This window comes from Zalophus californianus, chromosome 3, assembly GCF_009762305.2.
Source record: "Zalophus californianus isolate mZalCal1 chromosome 3, mZalCal1.pri.v2, whole genome shotgun sequence".
Classification (NCBI taxonomy): domain Eukaryota; kingdom Metazoa; phylum Chordata; class Mammalia; order Carnivora; family Otariidae; genus Zalophus; species Zalophus californianus.
Genome location: NC_045597.1, coordinates 63791715 through 63812606, shown reverse-complemented (window position 1 = coordinate 63812606; position 20892 = coordinate 63791715).

Sequence of the window (20892 nt, the reverse complement as noted above, 5' to 3'; positions counted from 1 at the left end):
GCGCATCTCACCTCTGCCCACTTCCCATGGCCAAACTCAGTCACCCATCACCAAATGAACTTCAAGGAGAGCTGCACAATGTGCTCTTTATACCTGGCCAAGAGGAGAAAATGGAATATGTGACAGTGAGAAGGCTCTGCCATAAAGTAAAGACTGGCTTTCTTTGTGGTGTACTGGATCTGGTGAGGAGCATCAAAAGGTACAAATAGCAACATCCTCCACCCAAAATAAAGGCAGGAGTCTTCATGATTCATGGGACATAGGCTGATGTGGTAACAATAAACATCTATGAGTTGGCACTCATGCTATATCGTGATTTTTAGTTTCTATTTTGATGAAAATGTTATGCTGTTTACTCTGTCACAAAACAAATAGAACCAAATATCGATCTATTTCATGGACTATCAGGTTTTTTATTCACTTGAGACAGTAACAATACCTATATATTTATGTATGGCTTGATTGTGTGGAGTGGATTGAAGGATATCAAAACCCATGATGAATGGAAGAAGGGCATTTTCACATGGATCCCGAGACACACACAGCCAGCTCATATGTTCTGATCTGGGTTGCTTCCAAGATGGACTAGTTAGTGCCTAATTTCTCCAGCTCCTCTCTTCTGCAGGAATTAACTTTATTGAACTTTCAGGCTTTGTTCAGCTCCGATACTGAGCCAGTCCTCATCATGGCAGTCTGCATTCCGATGGGCTTAGACACGCCAACATGCAGCAGCAGAGTATAATTAATCCTGCTGCCCTAAACATATGCTGAGCCTTTACCTGACACCTTCTCCTCCAGTCCACACCCCTGCCCCGTTTCCTCTAACCCTCACCACACACACACACACACACATACACACACACACACACACACACACACACACCTTCCGTGCGTACCCAGGCCACACGCTTGGGCTTATGCCTAATTGTGTGTCCATTTCCCACTCTGGAATTGAAGACACTGAAGCCATGGGCTGAAAGCCCTAATATCCAATTTAGGTCGAGTTAAATTTGAATCTGAAATTTCCCTACCCCTTTATGACCTTTAATGTGAACTAAAGTACTAGAAGGAGACCAACAACATACGTACTTCTGCCTTGAGACCTACCCATTACTGAATTCTTCTGCGTGGGCAGCTTCAGCTGAACTTGAAGCTTGTATCAGTGCCAAGCCTCCGTGGATATGACATCACAGTGTGACTGGTTTGATCCAAATGCTATTGAAAGGCTAGGTGAGCTAGAGACAAAAGAGAAGCTTAAAAGGACTGAATATTTATTTTTAAACATTGAGTATTTTATGTAATTTTTGGTATTTGTAAGACATTAAGAAATCACCATAATATTGCACCTTCACACACATGGATGATAATGCTACAACAAAATGAAGAATACAGAAACATATGAATATGTAAAAATAGATTATGTTGGAAACAAGAAAGACAATATAGAAGAATATAAAACACCTTAAACCATTCTTTTCGTATACTCATTCTTTGGTTCCTGGAAAACCAGAAGAAAAAAAACAGATATTTTTCTTCCCCCAAGCTATCTGGTGCTCACACAGAACGTAGAATTTAAATTGAAACTTGAAATAAAAAAGTCGACTTTTTTGGCTACGAGGCACACACCCTTAAGAAGAAAGGGATGATCCAAAGATCCAGACTCCCTTGGCTCTCAAAAATCTGTCTGTAGTTACCTTGAACTTTAAAGATGATAATGAGATTGAACTTCAATCACGTTTTATTACCTTTCTGAGAAACAGGTGAGGATGGGGGTAGAGAATGGAAAAAATGTGCACTAAAAAGCATAGTAATTGCCCTCTTTTGTTTAAATCTTGATTCATCTAGACTTTGCAAATTTGGAAACTCTTGCTATCTTATTCTGAGCTCTGCTCCTTATCAGTGGATAGATTAGAGAACAAAAATTAAAAAACAGAATAGCCTCGTGTGTTTTGACCTCTTCGGTAAGCGCTCTGAGGTCTACGGCCATACCACCCTGAACGCGCCTGATCTCGTCTGAAAATATGCTTTAAATAAGTAGACATGTAGTATTTTTCTTTCTATTTTCTTTAGAAGAAGAATATGGGGGCAGAAGTTTCCACTGTCCTTTTTTCTAAATACTCTATATTTTATCTGCTAACCATGCTTCTCAAAGAAAGCGGGCTGATTACAAAATCAGTTCCAAATCCTCTTCTTACCATGAGTTTGTATGAGTCATTGAACTGAAGACCTGGGCAAGACCCTAGCTGTTTACAGGCAGTAACTCTTACAGTTGAGATTAAAACAAAAGCTAACAGAGAAAAAATTTAGATGGGAACAAAATTTAACCTTTTCCTCTCTGGAAATTATTACTGAACCGATTTTGTCTTCACTTTAAAACTGGATGGGGGAGCATCTTGGTGGCTCAGTCAGTTAAGGGTCTGCCTTTGGCCCAGGTCAGGATCCCAGGGTCCTGGGATCAGGCTCCCGGCTCAGCTTGGAGTCTGCTTCTCCCTCTCCCTCTGCCTCTGCCCTGCTCGTGCTCTCGCTCTCTCTCACACACACACCTTCACTTTCTCTCAAATAAATAAATAAGCTCTTTAAAAAAAAACTGGATGAAAAGTTTTTCTCCCAAAGAGAACATGTGGAAAAATACTTTTTTTGTCACTCTAAGCATTAATTCTAACATTCATATGTAGCTTGCCTTTTTGGAGGGCTTTAAGGCACATGATGGTGCTTTCCATCATTTGCTTCTGTGAGAGACATGAAAGATGATGCACCTAACCCCCAGCCCCATCCTCACTCAAAGGGGTGCGGACCACAGGGTAAGATGTATTTGTTCACAAAAATTCTGAGCACTGTGTGTCTGACACTATCTGAGTTTTAGGAACAGAAAGATGAACAAGAAGGACAAAGAAGATCATCTGCCTTATGATCTGCAGGACATTCATGTCATTTTCCTCAATTCAAAAGCTTAGTTCCAATGATCCCAGCCCCGAGAAGATATCTCTGCTCCCAAGATTTCTTCCTTCCTTCTTCCCAAGTAATTCAGAATATAGGTTTTCTTACAGGGCACAGAGACAATGTTAAGGTCCTTTGGGATGTTCCAGCCCTCCATGTGTGTAGAGGGTAGAGGTTGGAGTCAGGAGGAGGTGACTGGGTTTCTAGTAAGCTTTCCAAAAGATGCAAGACACTTCCAATCTCCCAAATAGAGTCAACTTCTGAGAAGCTATTGCCCTTCTTCCCAGGTACGTGCTTGGTCCAAGGATAGGATGGAGGAATCAGCTCTAACTGATCTCTTCCTCTCATGTTACCCCACACCCCTTGGGCAGTGGTCTTCTTTCTTATGTATCATACCCCCCCTTATGTGCCACGTGTGCATTTATTTGTTTATGCTAATCTTTTATTCCCTCTCTGAGAGAAATGCTGAAATTCCCTACAATCTGTGTAACACTTGGGTGACATAAATAGGAACAGACTCTATTTTTCAGCACTATTCTGTCAGGGATGCTGTTTTAACTTCTCCCATATATTAAGATTTAGCTGCTCCAGGTGGTGATGGGATTATTTGGGTATTTCTCACTAACAATCCCAACGGGGTTTAGCTTTGCTTGCTTTTTTCTTTGTATTAATTCGGGAGATTATAAAGTCAATTAAAGGATTTGTTAATAAAACAACATAACTCTTTAATAACAAACATTTACTGAGCATTTATTATGTGTCAGGCACTTTCTTGGCACAAACAGACCAAAAACTGACAAAAAAAAAATCCTCTCTTAGGGAGTTTCAAGCTATGAAGTGTAGGCACGTGTGCACGCACACACATACACACACACACATCTACATACAATGGCAGTGTGAGTCTTAGGTTAACTGCATAATACATTAGTGAAGTCTTTAGCAAGAAAGGGAGAAAGATGGGGAGACCAACGCTTACCTAGGCTACTCTCCATCACAGGTGTAATACTCATTACCTTAATTCTCACAATTAGCTGAGATCCATATTATGAGAAAATTGGGAATATGAGAGATTATAGAGTTATGTGGCAGAACATCAAAGTTCTTTTATACCCACAACTCCCTAATGCCTTCTACGAAAGAACAAGGCTTGAAATAAACAAATGAGCCTTTGACATGTTAAATTCAGAATCATGAAAATTCACTGAGCATGCTCAGTGGAGAGAAGCACCTTCCCATTCTTGCCACCTTTGCTTTTATGCTCTCGCTTCCCTGCAGATCAAAGTAGTGCTGCCATGTCCCCAGAAACCAAAAGTGAGAAACAGAGTATTACTAACTCTCCTGGTCTTTAATTTGCACAATTAACTGCCTCATTTCTGTCAAACCCCTTCACATTAATGCCTTTTCCTGAAATCTTCCTATTCTCTGTACCCTTCGCTTGCTTGACTTAATTGCAATATCTCCTCTGAAATATTAAAATCTTCTCCCTGCCTCCCTCTGTCTCACTCCCATGTTACTCCCTCTGACCGCTAGTGCAGGGCAGTCCATGTATGCAGAACCTCTACTCCTCCTGTGGTGTTAGGTCCCAAAGCAGCAGCTAAACCTTCCTATCCTTAGTCATTACGTAAAGAAAGCAAAATGCAAAAAAAAAAAAAAAAAAAAAAAGTTCTTTCCTCATATGTTTGGATTATGGAATCTGTCGTTAAATCTCTAGATGCCATTGCATTTTTCATAGCACAAATGAGAGAACTTTTAGTAAAGTCCAAACATTACACCACGGGGGCCATCTTGCATTTCTTCCATAATGTTGATAAAATCTGCAATTTTCTCCTCCATCACTTGTCTTGGGCTAAGTCATAAGGTCTATGGCAGAGACCATTTGCTTTGCTTTGTTTAGTTTGGCTTGGTTTTCTTTTAATTCAGAGCCTGAGCGAATGAATGACACAAAACTCAAGATTGGGGCCTGGAACAAAAACTGGTCTTGTGACCTAGCTACCTAGCTGCAAACTCAAAATTAGTCAATAAGTATTTACCACATCCCACACAAGGTGTGGTACGTCTGCCTGTGGTCTGCCTCAGAAACTTGTATCTGCTTTTCAGACTGTCACCACGGCTTTTCTTCTGCCTCACAAAGGTAGCAAGAGACATGCAGGGGTGGAGAGAAAAAGAACCATCCTCTGCAAGTTCAAACTTGATGGTGTGTCATTTCGGTGTTTGCATAATAAAATCTGCCTAAGAATGAATTATGTCAAATATGTACAAGTGGTATTTTGCCTGCAGTCGTACCAGAATCCTTACAGCCTTCAAACCAAAGACAGACACACAGTGCCAGCCACCGGGTGATGGAAAGGGAAGGTTTTCCTATTTTGTGGGATAGACCACAGCTCCGAAGTTAAGTCATTTGCCCGCGGTCGTGAAGTCAATCAGTGAAAATACCAAGGTTAACACGAGTGGGGCGACAGAAACAACATATGCCCCATGGAGGAAGATTCTGCTATTTTCACACAACATTTCCTATTTTTCATTTCCATCTGAGCCTCTGCATCTGTAGCTGAAGCCACACTGAAGCTGGGTGACGGGGCAAATGGACCTCCCCTCCCGAGCTCGCTTAGGAAGAATCAAAGGTTATTTAGTAGGGATCTTTGTTCTAACGTTGGTCCACCTTACCTTAATAGTTTTAAACTTCAAAGCTTTCAGAATCAGAACAAATCAAGACAGGATGGGATGACTTTTACGATCCAGCAGAGGGATTCAATCTGAGATTCTCTTCCTGCCCCTCGCAATCACTGCTCTCCGTTTCCACTTCGGTCCCTAGGTGGAAACTTCAGTCTCGAGCCTTCTGTGTGTCTTTCTTTTAGTTTCTAGAAAGCAGGTGCTCTAAATCTAAGATCCACGAACTCCTGGACTCCCGTGGATGAGCCTGGGGAGATGGGAAATTTATATCCACGAACTCCCTGAAACTGCAAGGAAACTTCTCTGGGAATGTGCAGTTGAGCATTTTACAGGGAAAGGGTCAACAACCTTGAAAAAGTTGCCGTAGGTGTAAATACTGCACAGAAATGAGTCCATGGCTGCCATAAAATATAAATAACAAGGTCCCCACAACAAGTCCCATTCGGAGATCAAAAACTGTTTTGTTTAGAAATACAAGGAAAAGCTTGGCTGAAAAAAAAAGGGGGGGGTTGACGAGAAGCCTAATATTGTTAAATGGTGTTACGGCTATGCCAGCCTATGGGGTAAAGCAGAATTATAGTAACAGTCACTTCTCCCCCACAAAGGGTCAAGCTGCCCAAGCTGCAAGAATGCTGTCCTCCAGCTTTTGCTTGTCCTCTCTCCCCTCTTGATGCCTGCGCTGATGGTGATGTCTCTGTTTTCTTAATATCGCCTGCTCTTCGGTTTCACTGAAGTCACAGCTTTACTTCTGATATTTTCTGGACTTTCTCTCTCTCTGTCAAATATATACGTGTATATATTATATATATATTTATATATACATACACATATATTTATATATACATATATTTTTACATATATATATAATACACACACACACACACACATATATATATATATATATATATATATATTTTCTGTCCTTGGGGACAGAAATCACCCTTGGTTGAGAATGACTAAGCAAGGGTGCCTGGGTGGCTCAGTTGGTTAAGCGACTGCCTTCGGCTCAGGTCATGATCCTGGAGTCCTGGGATCGAGTCCCACATAGGGCTCTCTGCTCAATGGGGAGTTTGCTTCTCCCTCTGACCCTCCCCCCTCTCATGCTCGCTCTCTCTCTCATTCTCTCTCGCAAATAAATAAATATATAAAATCTTAAAAAAAAAAAGAGAGAATGACTAACCAAGCACAAGAAGCAAACGTGAGGGTCAATTAAGTAACTTCATCTTTTTGCACAGAGCAGGATGTGACAAAGAAGAGTCACTTATCAGATGTTTTTAAATGATATTCCAAATAGTGAAGTAAAGACAAGGGACTCTATAAGAAAGAATTCACAGGTGACTCTCCAGTAATAATTATCTCAACAATTTGCTCTTCCCAAGTACAGAAATATGCACCCGTTAATTGTTTTCAGTGCATCCATAAATGCATCTAAGTCAATGTGACACATTTACCCCTAAATATTACTGTGTTTTCTCAAGTCAGAAGGCACCCGTCACCATGGTGGTTTTCTGGAGTGACAATTACCATGCTCTCTTTTTCTTAAAACTGGGCAAGTTAAAAAGATATCCATTGTCAAAAATAGGACTCAGAGTGGGCCATCAGGTGACAGGATCTGAGCAGGGCTAAGCGGGAAATTAAAGCGTGGCTAACAAAGCTTAAAGTAAAATGTCAATGCAGGGGAGAGAGGGACAGAGGACACCAATTGTATCCAAGCGGAAACTGAGAACATGATCAAAGGTATTTCTGCAATTAGTGGTTCAGTAGGGCACGTGTCAAGTTGAGCTTCAGCCATAAGTAAGTGAATCAGCCATGGGGGCATCAGGTTCAGAGATGACATGCCTTCCAGCCTGTCTACTTGACGGACATGTACCGATCCCTTGCTCAGGACTCAGCTCTGAGTTTCCATCTTCACAGTGAAAACTTCCTGCTTGCTGTCGCACAGGCAGAGATGAAGCTTCCCTCTATCCATCTATTGCATCCAGAACATAGCTCTGTTCGAGGATTTACTCATTGTTTTGTCATTATCGGACTGTCTTTTTTCCCCAATTAAATGGTACGCTTCTTAGGACAGGGTTTTGTTTTTGTTTTGTCTTCATGACTTAAGCGTCTAGAACGTTGATGCAATATTCATTCAACAAACCTTCCCTGAGTATGAACCAGATGCTGTCTGCTTCAACCCTCATGTTCTGTCCTACCATCCTTTAGTAAGGGGAGAATATGGGGCGCCTGGGTGGCTCAGTTGTTTAAGCGACTGTCTTCGGCTCAGGTCATGATCCTGGAGTCCCGGGATCGAGTCCTGCATCAGGCTCCCTGCTTAGCAGGGAGTCTGCTTCTCTCTGACCCTCACCCCTCTCATTCTCTCTCTCTCTGTCATTCTCTCTGTCAAAAATAAATAAAATTAAAAAAAAATAAGGGGAGAATATGCTGCCCCACCCAAACCCCCCCAAAAGAAGTATTACTTCCCATTGTTCAGAGAAAGATAAGTCAGCCTGTTACCCTAAGTGTATGTATGCTTCTGTGTTGGGCTGTGGTTGCCATTCTCCATCCCAGGAAGAACTGCACTGTGATGGGCTCAGTGTCTCATGAAGTCACTATGCCCTGGGCACTCCCTGTAATTTAAATTGGCTTGTGGAAGGCAAGCACAGAGCTCAGAATCCTTGCCCCAGCTTTAGCATTATACACGTAATGAATGTATGACTCTGTTGATGAACACCATCAGCAGAGTGGAACATTGTATTTTCTATACCTCCCTCAAATTGCCTGATTTTTGTTGCTAGTTCTTAAGAGCTTATATAAATCAGAGCCACCACTTCTCATAAAATTGTTGAGATTTTTCTAATATTATTAAAATCTAATATGTCATTGCAGTGATATTAGAAATGGAATTGATTGCGTTCTATTGGAGGAGTCAAATGGATTCTGATATTCCAACCGTTGTCTTCTTTATTCACATCACCAGTATGGGGGGCAGGCAACATATTCCAAGAAAGAGAGAATATTTAGAATCTACTTTCATTTGGAGGCATCAATTAGTTCTTTTAATAGCCTGGTTTTCCCCTATCTAATATTATCTGGAACACTTGTGAAATATGTTGATATTTATAGTTGTAACATGCTACTACCTTCAGTCACATCAACTCCCAGATGACATCATTGTAATACTCTCTCAAAACTAGGAATGTTTTATAAACTTTTAATATTTCAATTACATATAACATATATGTTTGTCTCTCTCTGTATATGTGATATATATATATATATATGTATTTCTATTATTCTTTTAATAGCTCTCCTACAGTCAGTGGCCAGCAAAGCAGAATCAGCATCTGAGATAATATTTTTAAGCACCCACAGTAGCCTGTCTGGAAACACAATAATATTGTGGGTACTGTGGGCCACATGCTCTGGGGAACAAAGATAGTCAGCAGCTAAAGTCAAATATTCCATCATGGCCTAAGGTAAAAAAAAAGATAATCTTCTGCCATATCATATACCCATATCAGCATACCTATAAAAGCAATATATTTCTAGATAAAACACAGAACCCAAAGATATATATTTTTTTTCTGAGTTAAGACTCAGCTTAATTGCATATTTTTACAAAAAATATCCACACATATTGAAAAGTTGTAGTCAAATACATAGCCAGACAGATATCAACATGCAGGAATCTTGAGGCATTAGGAAGAATAAGCATGAGTGTGCCATAAAATATTAGTTGGGAAAAAAAAAAAAGAAAGGTTTATATACAGTGTAGTTTCAAAGAGTTAAGGATAAAAAATATTGGTTTAGCTACATTAAAAAAAAGAAGGTAACTTGTAGAATTTAAGTCCCAAGGTACACATTTGAAATTTTGTAATTATATTATTTCAAAATCTAAATAATAGTGCAAAGAACTAGAAGAAAAAGGCCCAGTGGAATTTGAGACATTACAACCACTCTCTATAAGCAGAGCCCATTATGAATATCTTTAAATACAACAGTTTTACACCAGGAACAGATCAAAGAAACTTCCCAGCCTTGTGTTTATAATTATAGCTTCCTTTCCTTTGATGGTAGATGTGGTTAATATGGTAGACGTGGCTATGTACACATGGATGTTAATGCATGCTCTTTTGGAAAAAACTTGGGGCAAAATCTCTTACTTAGATCGTGTTGAGTTTCTGTTCTTTGGGCCCATTAACGTCTTCCCACATGCTTGAGCTGTAACAGTTCCTCTTCTGTTCCTTGTGAAATCTATCTTCCACTCTTCCAGTCAGAAACCAGACAGCTATCTTGAATTCTTCTCTCTTCCTTATTCCTTGTGCTTCCTTCTGTTCTCAGCGTCGTCCCTTGCACACAGTAAACATTCAGTGATTATTTCTTCAAATTACCTGCTATGGTCATATTTTTACTTCCAAACGTGGTAACCTTTCCTCTTTCTCCTTCTTTCTGCAGTGACACCGGTCTTTCCATTGCAATGATATCCTAGGCACTACATTCTTTTTCACCCTGCAGAGAGCTAGCTGCCAGACTCATCTTCCTAAAATACTACTTTAATCGTGCATCACTTACAAAATCTCCAATAGCTACTTCTAGTTTAGTTTTCAAATCTTAATACTTGGTTGTTGTTGTTTTAGTGAATCTCTAACCTGAGCAACCACAGCATGTTCATCAATACTTTTCTTTATACCAACAAATAGCCTATTTTCCCCATGACTATCACTACTCAGGTGCAGGTCTAACCAAAGCTCTGAGCTTTCCATCATGTACTCCCTTGGCCTGTGGCACTCCTCTCTTTCTTCAGTTATCCAAACTCATCCTTTGATTTCCAACTCAAGCCCACATCCTTCATTAAAACCTTCCTATTTCTTACTTCAACTACCTGAAGTACCTTTTTTCCCCCCTGAACACAGTCATTAATCCACCTTGCAATATTCTTTATTCAGTTTTATACTATTCTTACTTTCCCTTCCAATGTCCCTTAGGTTCCTTCTAATTATTCCAGTCTGGTCTATCCAATTTGATGTCCTATCCTTACAGGTCAGGACAAGGTTTTAATCACCATCTCTAAGCTCAAAATCATGAATAATAGGTATATAAGGAATACTTACTGATCTTATTAATGCTACATACTGATTTTGATGCACTAAGTCAGAAAATTCAAAGAAACTAGTTGAAAGGGGAGTAAAAAACTACTTTTTTTCTTTCCTGGAAATCAATGCCAATGATAAAAATCATGTGTAAGTTATGGAAAACAGCAGGTACATTAAGTTCAAAGCAATATGAATTTGAAAACTCTAAGGAAATCCAGAAATTGCTTCAGTAGAGTTCACTTTTATTGTTCTTCTAGTCACCTATTATTCTAGCTTTCTGAAGTTGTAAAACAAAGAACATGAGAAATCTGAATATTTTTATAAGTAGTAGGAAAGAATATGATCACATTTTACAAAAAGAAAACAAAAACACTGGGATGCCTGGGTGGCTCAGTCAGTTAAGCATCCAACTCTTGATTTCGGCTCAGATCATGATCTCAGGGTCATGAGATTGAGCCCCACGTTGGGCTTCACACTGAGCATGGAGCCTGCTTAAAATTCTCCCTCTCCCTCTGTCCCTACGCCCCCACTCACACATGCGTTCTCTCTATCTCTAAAAAAACAACCAACCCCCCCCACCACTAACAATTAGAAAAATTTGTTTCAAGTTAAGTTAGTTTTTAAAATGTGTTGGATTTAGTATTAAGTTAAAATACATTCACTCGTTTCAAGTGAGATGAACACATTTTGTTGTATATAACTGATATTTTCATTGAGAAATGATCTCCTTCCTATATCCTTACAAATCTCCTCTGCTTAGCCTTGCACATAGTATCAGAAGTTATTTTCTCAAATTACTTGTGATGAACACATTCTTACTTCCAAATGTTCCAATCTTTCTTTTTTCTCCTTATTCCTGTAGCCACCCTAATCATCCGGCCCTAGCAACCCAAAATATTATGAATAATAATAACAGCACTTGTTAAATAAACATATTCACCTAAATTGATTTCCTGGTGTTCTTTTGTTTGCTCGGAACATGGAGTTAATGAGCTCAAGGTGATAGGAATGTACAGAATCATAGCCTAGGACTCAATAGCATTAGCTCATATATAAAAAGGCAGCATTTCCCTGCCATATTGTGTGAAGTGACTTCTCAGTGAATCCTAAGTCCTACATTCTGCCTTATATCCATTTTGTAACTTCTTGCGCATACAGATGGTTGTCTGTGATAATGTATCTTGACAAAGCTAAATTGAGTAAGAGTTCAAAATTTTCAATAACAAATCTAATTATATAATTTTAACTATATGTAAAAATCAAATAGTGCACATTACATTTACACATTTAATTAAGTAAGTTAAGTCACTTAATTCAACTGAGTATAGATTCTTCAGGGAAAGACTGAAATTTTTACTCTAAATCTCAGATATTGGTATTATACTTTAAAGCCTATTTTTAAAGGTAACATAAATATATTGATCCTTCCCATAAGGCTACAGTGATATATCTTGTTCAGTGAAAAACTATTTTTTAAATAATCAAAGAACACTGAGAACAGAAATCAAGCAACATTTTTAAGGTCTCATATACAAGAAGTAAGTGTAAAGTTAAGATAAAAGAGATGTTCTTGTATTGAACTTGAGAAATCACTAAATATTATTTCCAATATTACTCTATGTAGAAGTTAGTAAGCCACACAAATGATATTCTCAGATTTTTTTAAAGAGAGAACATGTGTGTGTGTGCACCAAGGGTGGGGGGGGCAGACGGAAAGGGAGAGAAAGAATCTCAAGCAGGCTCCATGCCCATGTGGAGCCCATCAAGGGGCTCGATCTCACAACCCTGAGCTGAAATCAAGGTCTGACGCTTAACTGACTGAGCCACCCAAGCTCCCTGATATTCTCAGATTTTTAAGCTCAATAAATAACATTACTTTGAATATGCTTTGTATTGAAAACCTTTTATTCATATTTATTGGGTAAAGATATATGATCATTAACATTGGTTATGAAACAGTACCTTCCACGTTTCATTTTGTGCCTTCAGTTACAAGTGACTCACTATCCTAAAGTGTAAAGGCCTATAATTGTGGTAGGGTAGGCCACCCGATATTTAATAATAGCAAGAAAATGTATACCTTTCTGGGAACAATGTTTACAATCTAGTACATTGATAAAGCATTTTGTATATGCTGTTTTTATTATTATAACAATTGCTATTAAGGTGCAAGCCAATATCTTAAGAGAAGGGAGAGGAAGAATTACAATTTATAGCATGACCAATATTTATCTTAAGCATTCGGGCCTAAGTGTGTTGAATTGTTATACAAATTCAGTTCAAGAGTGGGACTTCGGTTCACCTTTCAAAAGATTTTGGTGTAGCTTTTAAAACAAATCTGGATAAACTATTTAACTTTTAAATTTCCTTTGTTATAAATTCAACAAATATGGTAACCAAAAATAAGTGCCATCCACAAACCCAACAAGAGAACACAGCAATGATTTTCTGTTTTGCATATTACTTCAGTTCTTGTCCATGTATTACTTTCATATTTTGGGATCATAGTATGTAGATTTCATATTATACATTTTCCGTGTTAGCTCACATAATTATCATTTATAAAATATGCATACTAATATAATGAATCAATATACGTGATTATCCTTAATCTTTCCATTTGCTTTTAGACACTTGATTTTTCTTTGTGACTTTTTAAAATCAATAATATTACCATAAACATCTTTATTTATATAGAGCTTATTTCAACTTTGGATTAGTTCCTAGGACAAATTCTTGAAATTGCAATGATGACTTCAAAGGAACAAAAATATCATCCACTCACTGGAAATCAATATACTAACAATAAACTAACTCCTTTCCAACATATACACACACCCTTCATAACTTAGCCTTCTTGCTCTTTTCTCTTCCTTTTTAAATTTTTGTTGCTGTTCTCTTGTTTGTTTTTTGAGAATTTAAAAGATAAAAATGGAGCTGGGGCTCTTTCCAGTTAATTTCCTTCTACTTTGTCACAATATGTTTCAGAAGACAATGTAGCTTATTCTAGTTGAAAATATCTCTAAACCACAAATAATTGAGGCACAGTGTTGCCAGATAGGATTGTCCAGTACAGAGGAAGCCAGTCACTGGATCTATACTATCGGTGTTCAAATCCCAGCCCTGTCACTTATCAGTTATGCAATCCCAAGAAAGCTGTTGTGCTTCGGTCTCGGTGCCACCTTTTAAAAGAGACACTGAGATACAGCAAACAAAATGGCAAGGGGTGTGGGGAATGTGTCATAAGGAACAGTTGAGCGAAGCAGCAATATTTAGTCCTGAGAAAAGATAACATCATGGGGATAGGTTGGTTGCCCTCAAATACCTGAAGAGCTGTCATGTGGAAGAAGGAATAGATAGAATCCATTTCATGCAGAGAAGAGAACAGATGGAAATCACAAGAAGGCAGTTTTCAACTTTAGAGAAGGATGGGCTTTCTAATAATTACAGCTGTTCAGTGATAAACCTGACTTCCGCCCCGAGGAGCAGGCTTTCTGTCTTTGGGGGATTTCTGGTTGCAGCCAAATGACCCTCTAATCTAGATGGTGAAAGTTAAATGCTAGACAGGGAGGTAGGGGATGGGGAACTGGAATTTGGGGGCCCTGCCAAAACCTAACAGGACTGGCCCTCCAGGGAGCAATTCAGGAACACTCCTTGAGATCCTGAGCATGGCACTGGTGGGAACAAGGCAGGCATCTTTCTTTCTTTTTTTTTTTTAAAGATTTTATTTATTTATTTGAGAGAGAGAGAATGAGAGATAGAAAGCACGAGAGGGAAGAGGGTCAGAGGGAGAAGCAGACTCCCCGCCAAGCAGGAAGCCCGACGCGGGATTCGATCCCGGGACTCTAGGACCATGACCCGAGCCAAAGGCAGTCGCCCAACCAACTGAGCCACCCAGGCGCCCAAGGCAGCCATCTTTCCAGTCGAACCTAGAAAATTGCTGAAAATGGGGTCTTGGAGATTGATTCATAAATAAAAAAAAAAAGAGAATATTGGTGGAAATTTTTAAGTGACCTATCAAGGGAATCATTCTCAAGAATTGATACATCTTAAATAATAATTCCTGAAAACAAACCTGTGATCGTTTCTCTATGTTATGACTTTGTATTTCTGATTAAAGCTACTCAAGAAGGAGCTTTTTCCCCTCTAGAAGTGTATGCACTATTCACCTCAGATTAAAATTAGATAGATCTTTTTTTAATTTAAATTCACCCCTTACATTTCTGTCTTACAGAATTTAATTCACGTGAGATAGCACTCTGTATCAGAGGGCCTTTTGTTAAGTCCCCCCGTGGTATAAGCCAAGGACACGGTGAGCATTTCCATGAAGGCCTATTAATAAGAGTCAAAAAATAAGATTGCTATAAGAAACATACAGAAGTCATGCCATAATTTTTTTTTTAATTTAAATCCCAATAAGAGAAGAGCTTTTTCCCTTATTCTTTGTTTTAGTTCCTGTTGGTTCAGCTGAGTCATGGTCTCTTGTTTCAACTGTGTTTAAATTCCACTTCATTCTGAGTTTTGTTTGAAAACTTACAAGTGGAAAATCCACGGATATTAATGCCCCAGAATCACTGGCTTAAAAGATCTCAACAAGCGACAAGCCAAATCTTCGGGAAAACTATTTTCAAGGCTGCCAAGTCAGGGCTTTGTGCTGACCTTCAGGCCACAGGGAGCTCTCCGGCTGGCTCAGCACAGGCCTCTGCGGCCACAGGGAGCTGGTCTCTCCCCTTTCCTCCTCCATTTATGACTTGCCTCAACAAGAAAGATTTTCACAAGGCTCCCCAGTGTGGACATCCAGGAATCCCCATTACCACAGGCTGTGGGAAGATAAGGCTGTCCTGAACCACTTCCCCCACTCTGTAGTTCTCAAAAACCCTTTCTCTGAGGAAGAAAAAATTAAGAAGTTTTGCCAAATATTTTTAAAAGTGAAAAATGGCCTATTTCAGAGGGTAAAAGGAAAAGCAGCCTACAGTAGACTACTTGGATTCTAGTTCATTTAATTTATTTCATCTACTTTATTTAATTCTGGTTTTTAAAAAAGATTTTATTTATTCATTTGAGAAACAGAGAGCAGGGGCTGGGGTAGGGGCAAAAGCAGGCTTCCCACTGAGCAGGGAGCCTGGTGCAGGACTCGATCCTAGGACCCTGGGATCATGACCCAAGCCGAAGGCAGATTCTTAACCATCTGAGCCATCCAGGCGCCCCTAATTCTGGTTTTTTCTGTATGAACCTGAAAAGAAGTCACGGATCCCTGCTATGTCTCTGTTTTCTCAAACATAAAATGGTAAGATTGCTACTTAGCCCGTTATGATGAGTAGGCTGTATTTGGCTCCCTGGAATGTGAACTTCTTTCTTCTAGATGAGACGTTCCCATGGTACGAATCTTAGTGGGAAGGGGAGCCACTCAAACCCAGGAAGCCAAAAAGGCCAGACAAACACTCCCCCATGCCTCGGCAGCTGGGGTGTGGGCCCATGACTTAAGCTTGGATAAGCCAATCCTGCCCAGACCTCTGATTTTGCAGTGACAGAGACATAAAAATCTCTGGGCATGGGCTGCAGTGACATCTGTGCCCACGAGCAGCGGAGGAAGTGGCTTTAAGGCTGCTGACTCACATCTAGTGTTGGCCAGAGTGGGAGTGTCACCTGCAGCCTTCAGTGTCTCACAGTGGCTCAGTGCTGTCCCCACAGACCATCACCAAGTGGAAGGTTTGGTTTTTGGTTCATGTTCACTTTTCTGAGCCTTATGTTGCTGCCTTTCCAGGAATGATGTGAGCGATTCACTATTTTTTTCAGTTCCTTTTTGCTTAATTCAGCCAGTCTGTTTGTCGCTTGCTACTAAGAAAACTGAATAACATACCTGGTTACCTTGCGAAGCTGTTGTGAATTATCTGGCTGAGTTATTTCAAGCGAAATTGCTTGGGAAATGATAAATTGAGATCTAATATCATGTAGTGAATATTTATTAAGATCTTTATGAAGGTAAAGGATGAGTACATGCAGGCTGTGAGCTCAAGATGCTTTCAAAACAGTGAAGGGCACAACAAGAACTCAGACGACTATAACACAACATACAGTCAGAGGGATCTCATAAGAGATATAAGCAAAGGCATTTGGCGCAAAGGGGAGGAGGTGGTATGAGAAAGTCAAAAGACGCACAGCTCATACTAAGTTGGGTAGATAAACAAAATTTCCATGGGGGAGTAAGTATTTGACATCATCCTTAAAGGCTAAATTGGAGCTTAAGGTAGGGTATGGATACTGACCTTGCAGTCAGTCAGTTATCTCTCTGCCTTTCCAGCTCCACTCCTGGGTCTTAACCTCCTTGGTTCTGTTTCCATGCCCATGAAATGAGGAAGTTCCAGCAAGTGGTCTGCAAGCTTAGTAGGGCTCTTAAATTTCCGATTGATTCCCACAGGCCGTTCGGGAGAATACTGCAGATAGAAGGAGCACGGTAAACTAAAAAGTAACTTGAGGAAGCCAAATGGCAGGTCATCCATAAATTTGGTCTCACAGCACCAACACCAAAACCAAAGGGGACCCAAAAGAGAATTTGTCTGAGAAGACTGAGTCCCTTGGTTTACAGCTAGGGAGACTACAGTCGCAAAAGAGAGAGAATTGTTTTTGTTTTTGTTTTTGTTTTTGTTTTGGCTCTAGGGCATTTATTGCAAACAGAACATCTGAGGTATGTGAAGCTGACCAGGAACCCACGACTGCCCCGGCTACGATGGGGCAGTCTCGCCTCACCCCACGCCAGGCCCCCGGCACTAGGGACCCAAAGCAGCCCGCCAGGGGCCGGGACCCACACTCTGAGGTAGCTGCATCTTAAGCCCCCACAGTACAACTCCCCAGGCTTGCCCAACTCCCATGCAGATCCAGGCCTGGAGAGGAGGAGGGGGTCAGTGGATGTCAGAGCCAAGGCGGGGACCCAGGTCTTGGTCCATCAGTCCAGGGCTGTTTCCCCTTCAGTGTTGCTCTGCAATCAGTCAAGTTTGGTGTTTACAGGCAAGCCATGATTTTGAAGCCATCAAAGACTACAATTCTATTGAGAGCTCTTAAAGGTGCCTGGCATAATGCTTCAATCATTCATCTGGGAGCACTCTACAGGGGTCCTTGAAGCCATCTTTTCTAAGGGGGTCTTACAGGCCAGGAGAGTGATATAAGAAAAGTGAAATAAACTTTGGAATGACAACGTTATATTCAAAATTTAACCTGGTGTAAATTTAACCAGAGTCGGTTTACACCTGAATATCTCGCTTGTATCTTGAATTCATCACATAACCTTCTTTATTTTAGGAAATAAGTTCTCTGGTGCTTAACCCTAGGTCGGAGGTCATTTGAGTTTTAACAATGAATAATTTCAGCTTTAAGTTGATTTGAGGGGACATTTTAGCATGTTTTTCATATGCTAAGCAACTTTAAGAATTTAAAAAAGATATTTTGCCCAGAGGAAGCACAGTCAGTGTTACAAGGATAATGAAAGGAGCACTGAATAATTAAGCTCAGATTTAAAAAAATTACAAGTTTGCCAGCTTATTTAATCCCTTATGATATTAAGACTACTGGCCATAAAATAATATTTCCTTGCCACTTAGGTATAGAAATCTTTTAACACTGAGGTATTTATCCTAAAGAGAGATTATCATCATAAATAATGCTTGCAGATGAGAATTTAATATTTCACTATTTTATCAATAACTATGAATGCAAAATGTATTTAAGCAAATCACAGTATGTGTTACTTCCTATGTGATTAAAAAAAACAACAACAAATAATGAAGGCACTTACCCCTCCTCCAAAGAAAAAAAGAAAGAAGAGTAAGAATCATTCCATCACTTCAAGGCAGTCTAAATTAAAAAGTCAAAAAAAGATTATAGTTTATTGATTTCCTTAGGCTACTTAAAAATAACTGTGGACCTCTATTCTTCTTACCATGAAACAAAATACTGAACTCTGCCCTTTGGGCATGCTACCATACTTCAAATGCTGATCTTATCATCGCTTGCAAGTCAAACAGAGTTGGACTTTAAAAGGAAGAAAGGAAAAGCCTGGAGCCACTGGGAAGCATCAAGGGGTCAGGCTGTTGGTCTGGTCCTGGTCAGAGTGGACCCAGGGTCACAATGCCTGAATAAGAATCACTCAGCTCCCAGTTGACAGGTTTCAAAGTATGTAACCAGAATTTGAAATATAATATATAAAGAACCATATTCTGAAACTGATGTTCTATTTCATTTGGCATCTTTCCATTTGTTCTATTTGTGAACGGGAAAGAGTAAAATTTCTCCTTGTCACTGCAATTTGAATTCTGTTTGCCATAATGAATCATTATAAGAAGCTATAAAATAATAACACCAAAGTAAATTGGAAATCGGTGGACTTGGATGGGGGTTTTCTCATATGTTTAAAATTTCAGCCACATCCCTTCTAGGTTCCTGGATGCTCATTTTATACTAAGTTGTGAAATGTATTCATCAATCATAAGTGGGAGTTAAAAGCTCCCCCAAAGTGCAAAGCATTAATAATTAGTTCGATTAATATTCAATTAACTAAATGTCATTTGTTTGCTGGTATGAGTGGCTCCTTTAAATTAATCTCTCTCTGTGTGTGTGTCTGGCTTCTTTTTAAAAGATTTCAGAATTTTCCATCTCTAACTCCCAGGGACAGACATGGCTCAGTGGCCTTCCTGGAGCAGAATCTGACACTTCCCAGCAATACTCCATATAGAGGCTGGGCTGTGACCAGGAAAGTAGCTGTGAGTGTGCTGGCAGGGATCAAAATTCTGGACTGGAGAAGCTCAGGGGAACATCCTGGAAGGGTTAATAAAGTATTTCTTACCGAAATGTACCTCCATATGCGTTTTAGATCTTCAGTTTTGACTGAAATTGAAAATGTCACAGCAGTGTCTTACACTATTTTCTTTCCCAAATCTAAACTATTTTTAAACAGGAAAAGTGCAGGATGACCATGATTCCAATTCTATATTCCGACTAATAATCTGATTTGTGTTACTGAACAGAAAACAACATTCTCCAAAAGAAAACATTTTGATCAGGGTAAGTAAAGACTGCTCAAGAAACGAATCTGGAAATGGCTGGGTTTTAACTGTGAGGTCTCTTCTTTTTTCTTTGAAGAGGTGGGTGCTGTTAGAAACCTTGCAGAAGGGGAAATCGCACACTTCTCAAACCGCACAAACACAAGGGGGCAGGAAGAGCTCAAACTCTGACTTAAAAACCGGCTCACTGAAATGGGAGCTGACCTATTTTCGTTGGCCCTCCGGATATTTATCAATTCTCTTGGCATGCAAAGAAATGTGATGCTGACAAGTAGGTTTAGTTTGTACTTGGTCTAATTACTGCAAAGAGAACAGGAACGTTTCTAACGACAGCTACCCGAACAGCGGCTGCTTTGGGAGAGCCTGGGGCTACATTCCCTAGATCTTATTTTGGGGGGCTAGTCTCGCTATTCCGATCGGGCTGAGTGCATTTCTCACGCGTTCCAAATGTCCCTCCCGACCCCCTCCCACCTCCCTTTTACTCTTACTCTGAACTTTGGTTGCAAAGGAGGGGCTTGTTTAAAACTCACCACCAAGGACTGTGCCCCTTGTAATTTACGAGGAGACGGCAGCGGCCCCGGGTGGGGTGGGGTGTGTGTGTGTGTGTGTGTGTGTGAGCAACCTGCTCTAGCATTGACTTTTAATTCTAGTTGTCCTTCTTTTGCATATATGCCCCAGCCTTTCTTCCCAAACTGCTCTGGGTTTCGAATCAAACACAAGAGACATTGCGAATAACTTTCCTCTCCGGTTTGCAAATTTCAGTGAGCAATAACCACACACTCCCCCGCGCGAGACTGCATCGAATCGAAGGGGATGGGAGCTAAAATGGGTAATCCTAGATCCCAGGCAGCTGAAGAACTGATTTAAGCCCAGCCGCATGTCCCAACCCCTCTGCTGGAACCACAGCCCTGGCATCCCACAGCGAAACGTGAGCAAAGGTGGGCACCCCGAGACCGCCAGTGGCTTCCAGGACAACATGTAGCGCCTTGTATCTCCTCCCCTCCGTACGGTTTCCCCGCCTCCGCCCCTAGGAGCTGATTGGCAGATATCACTACCCAACCCTGGACTCGGGGCCTCCTCCCGGGACCAACGATTGGCCTCCTGGGAGGACTGGGGGGTGCTAGGGGAGGAGTTTCCCTCAAAGCTCTAGGTCCCGG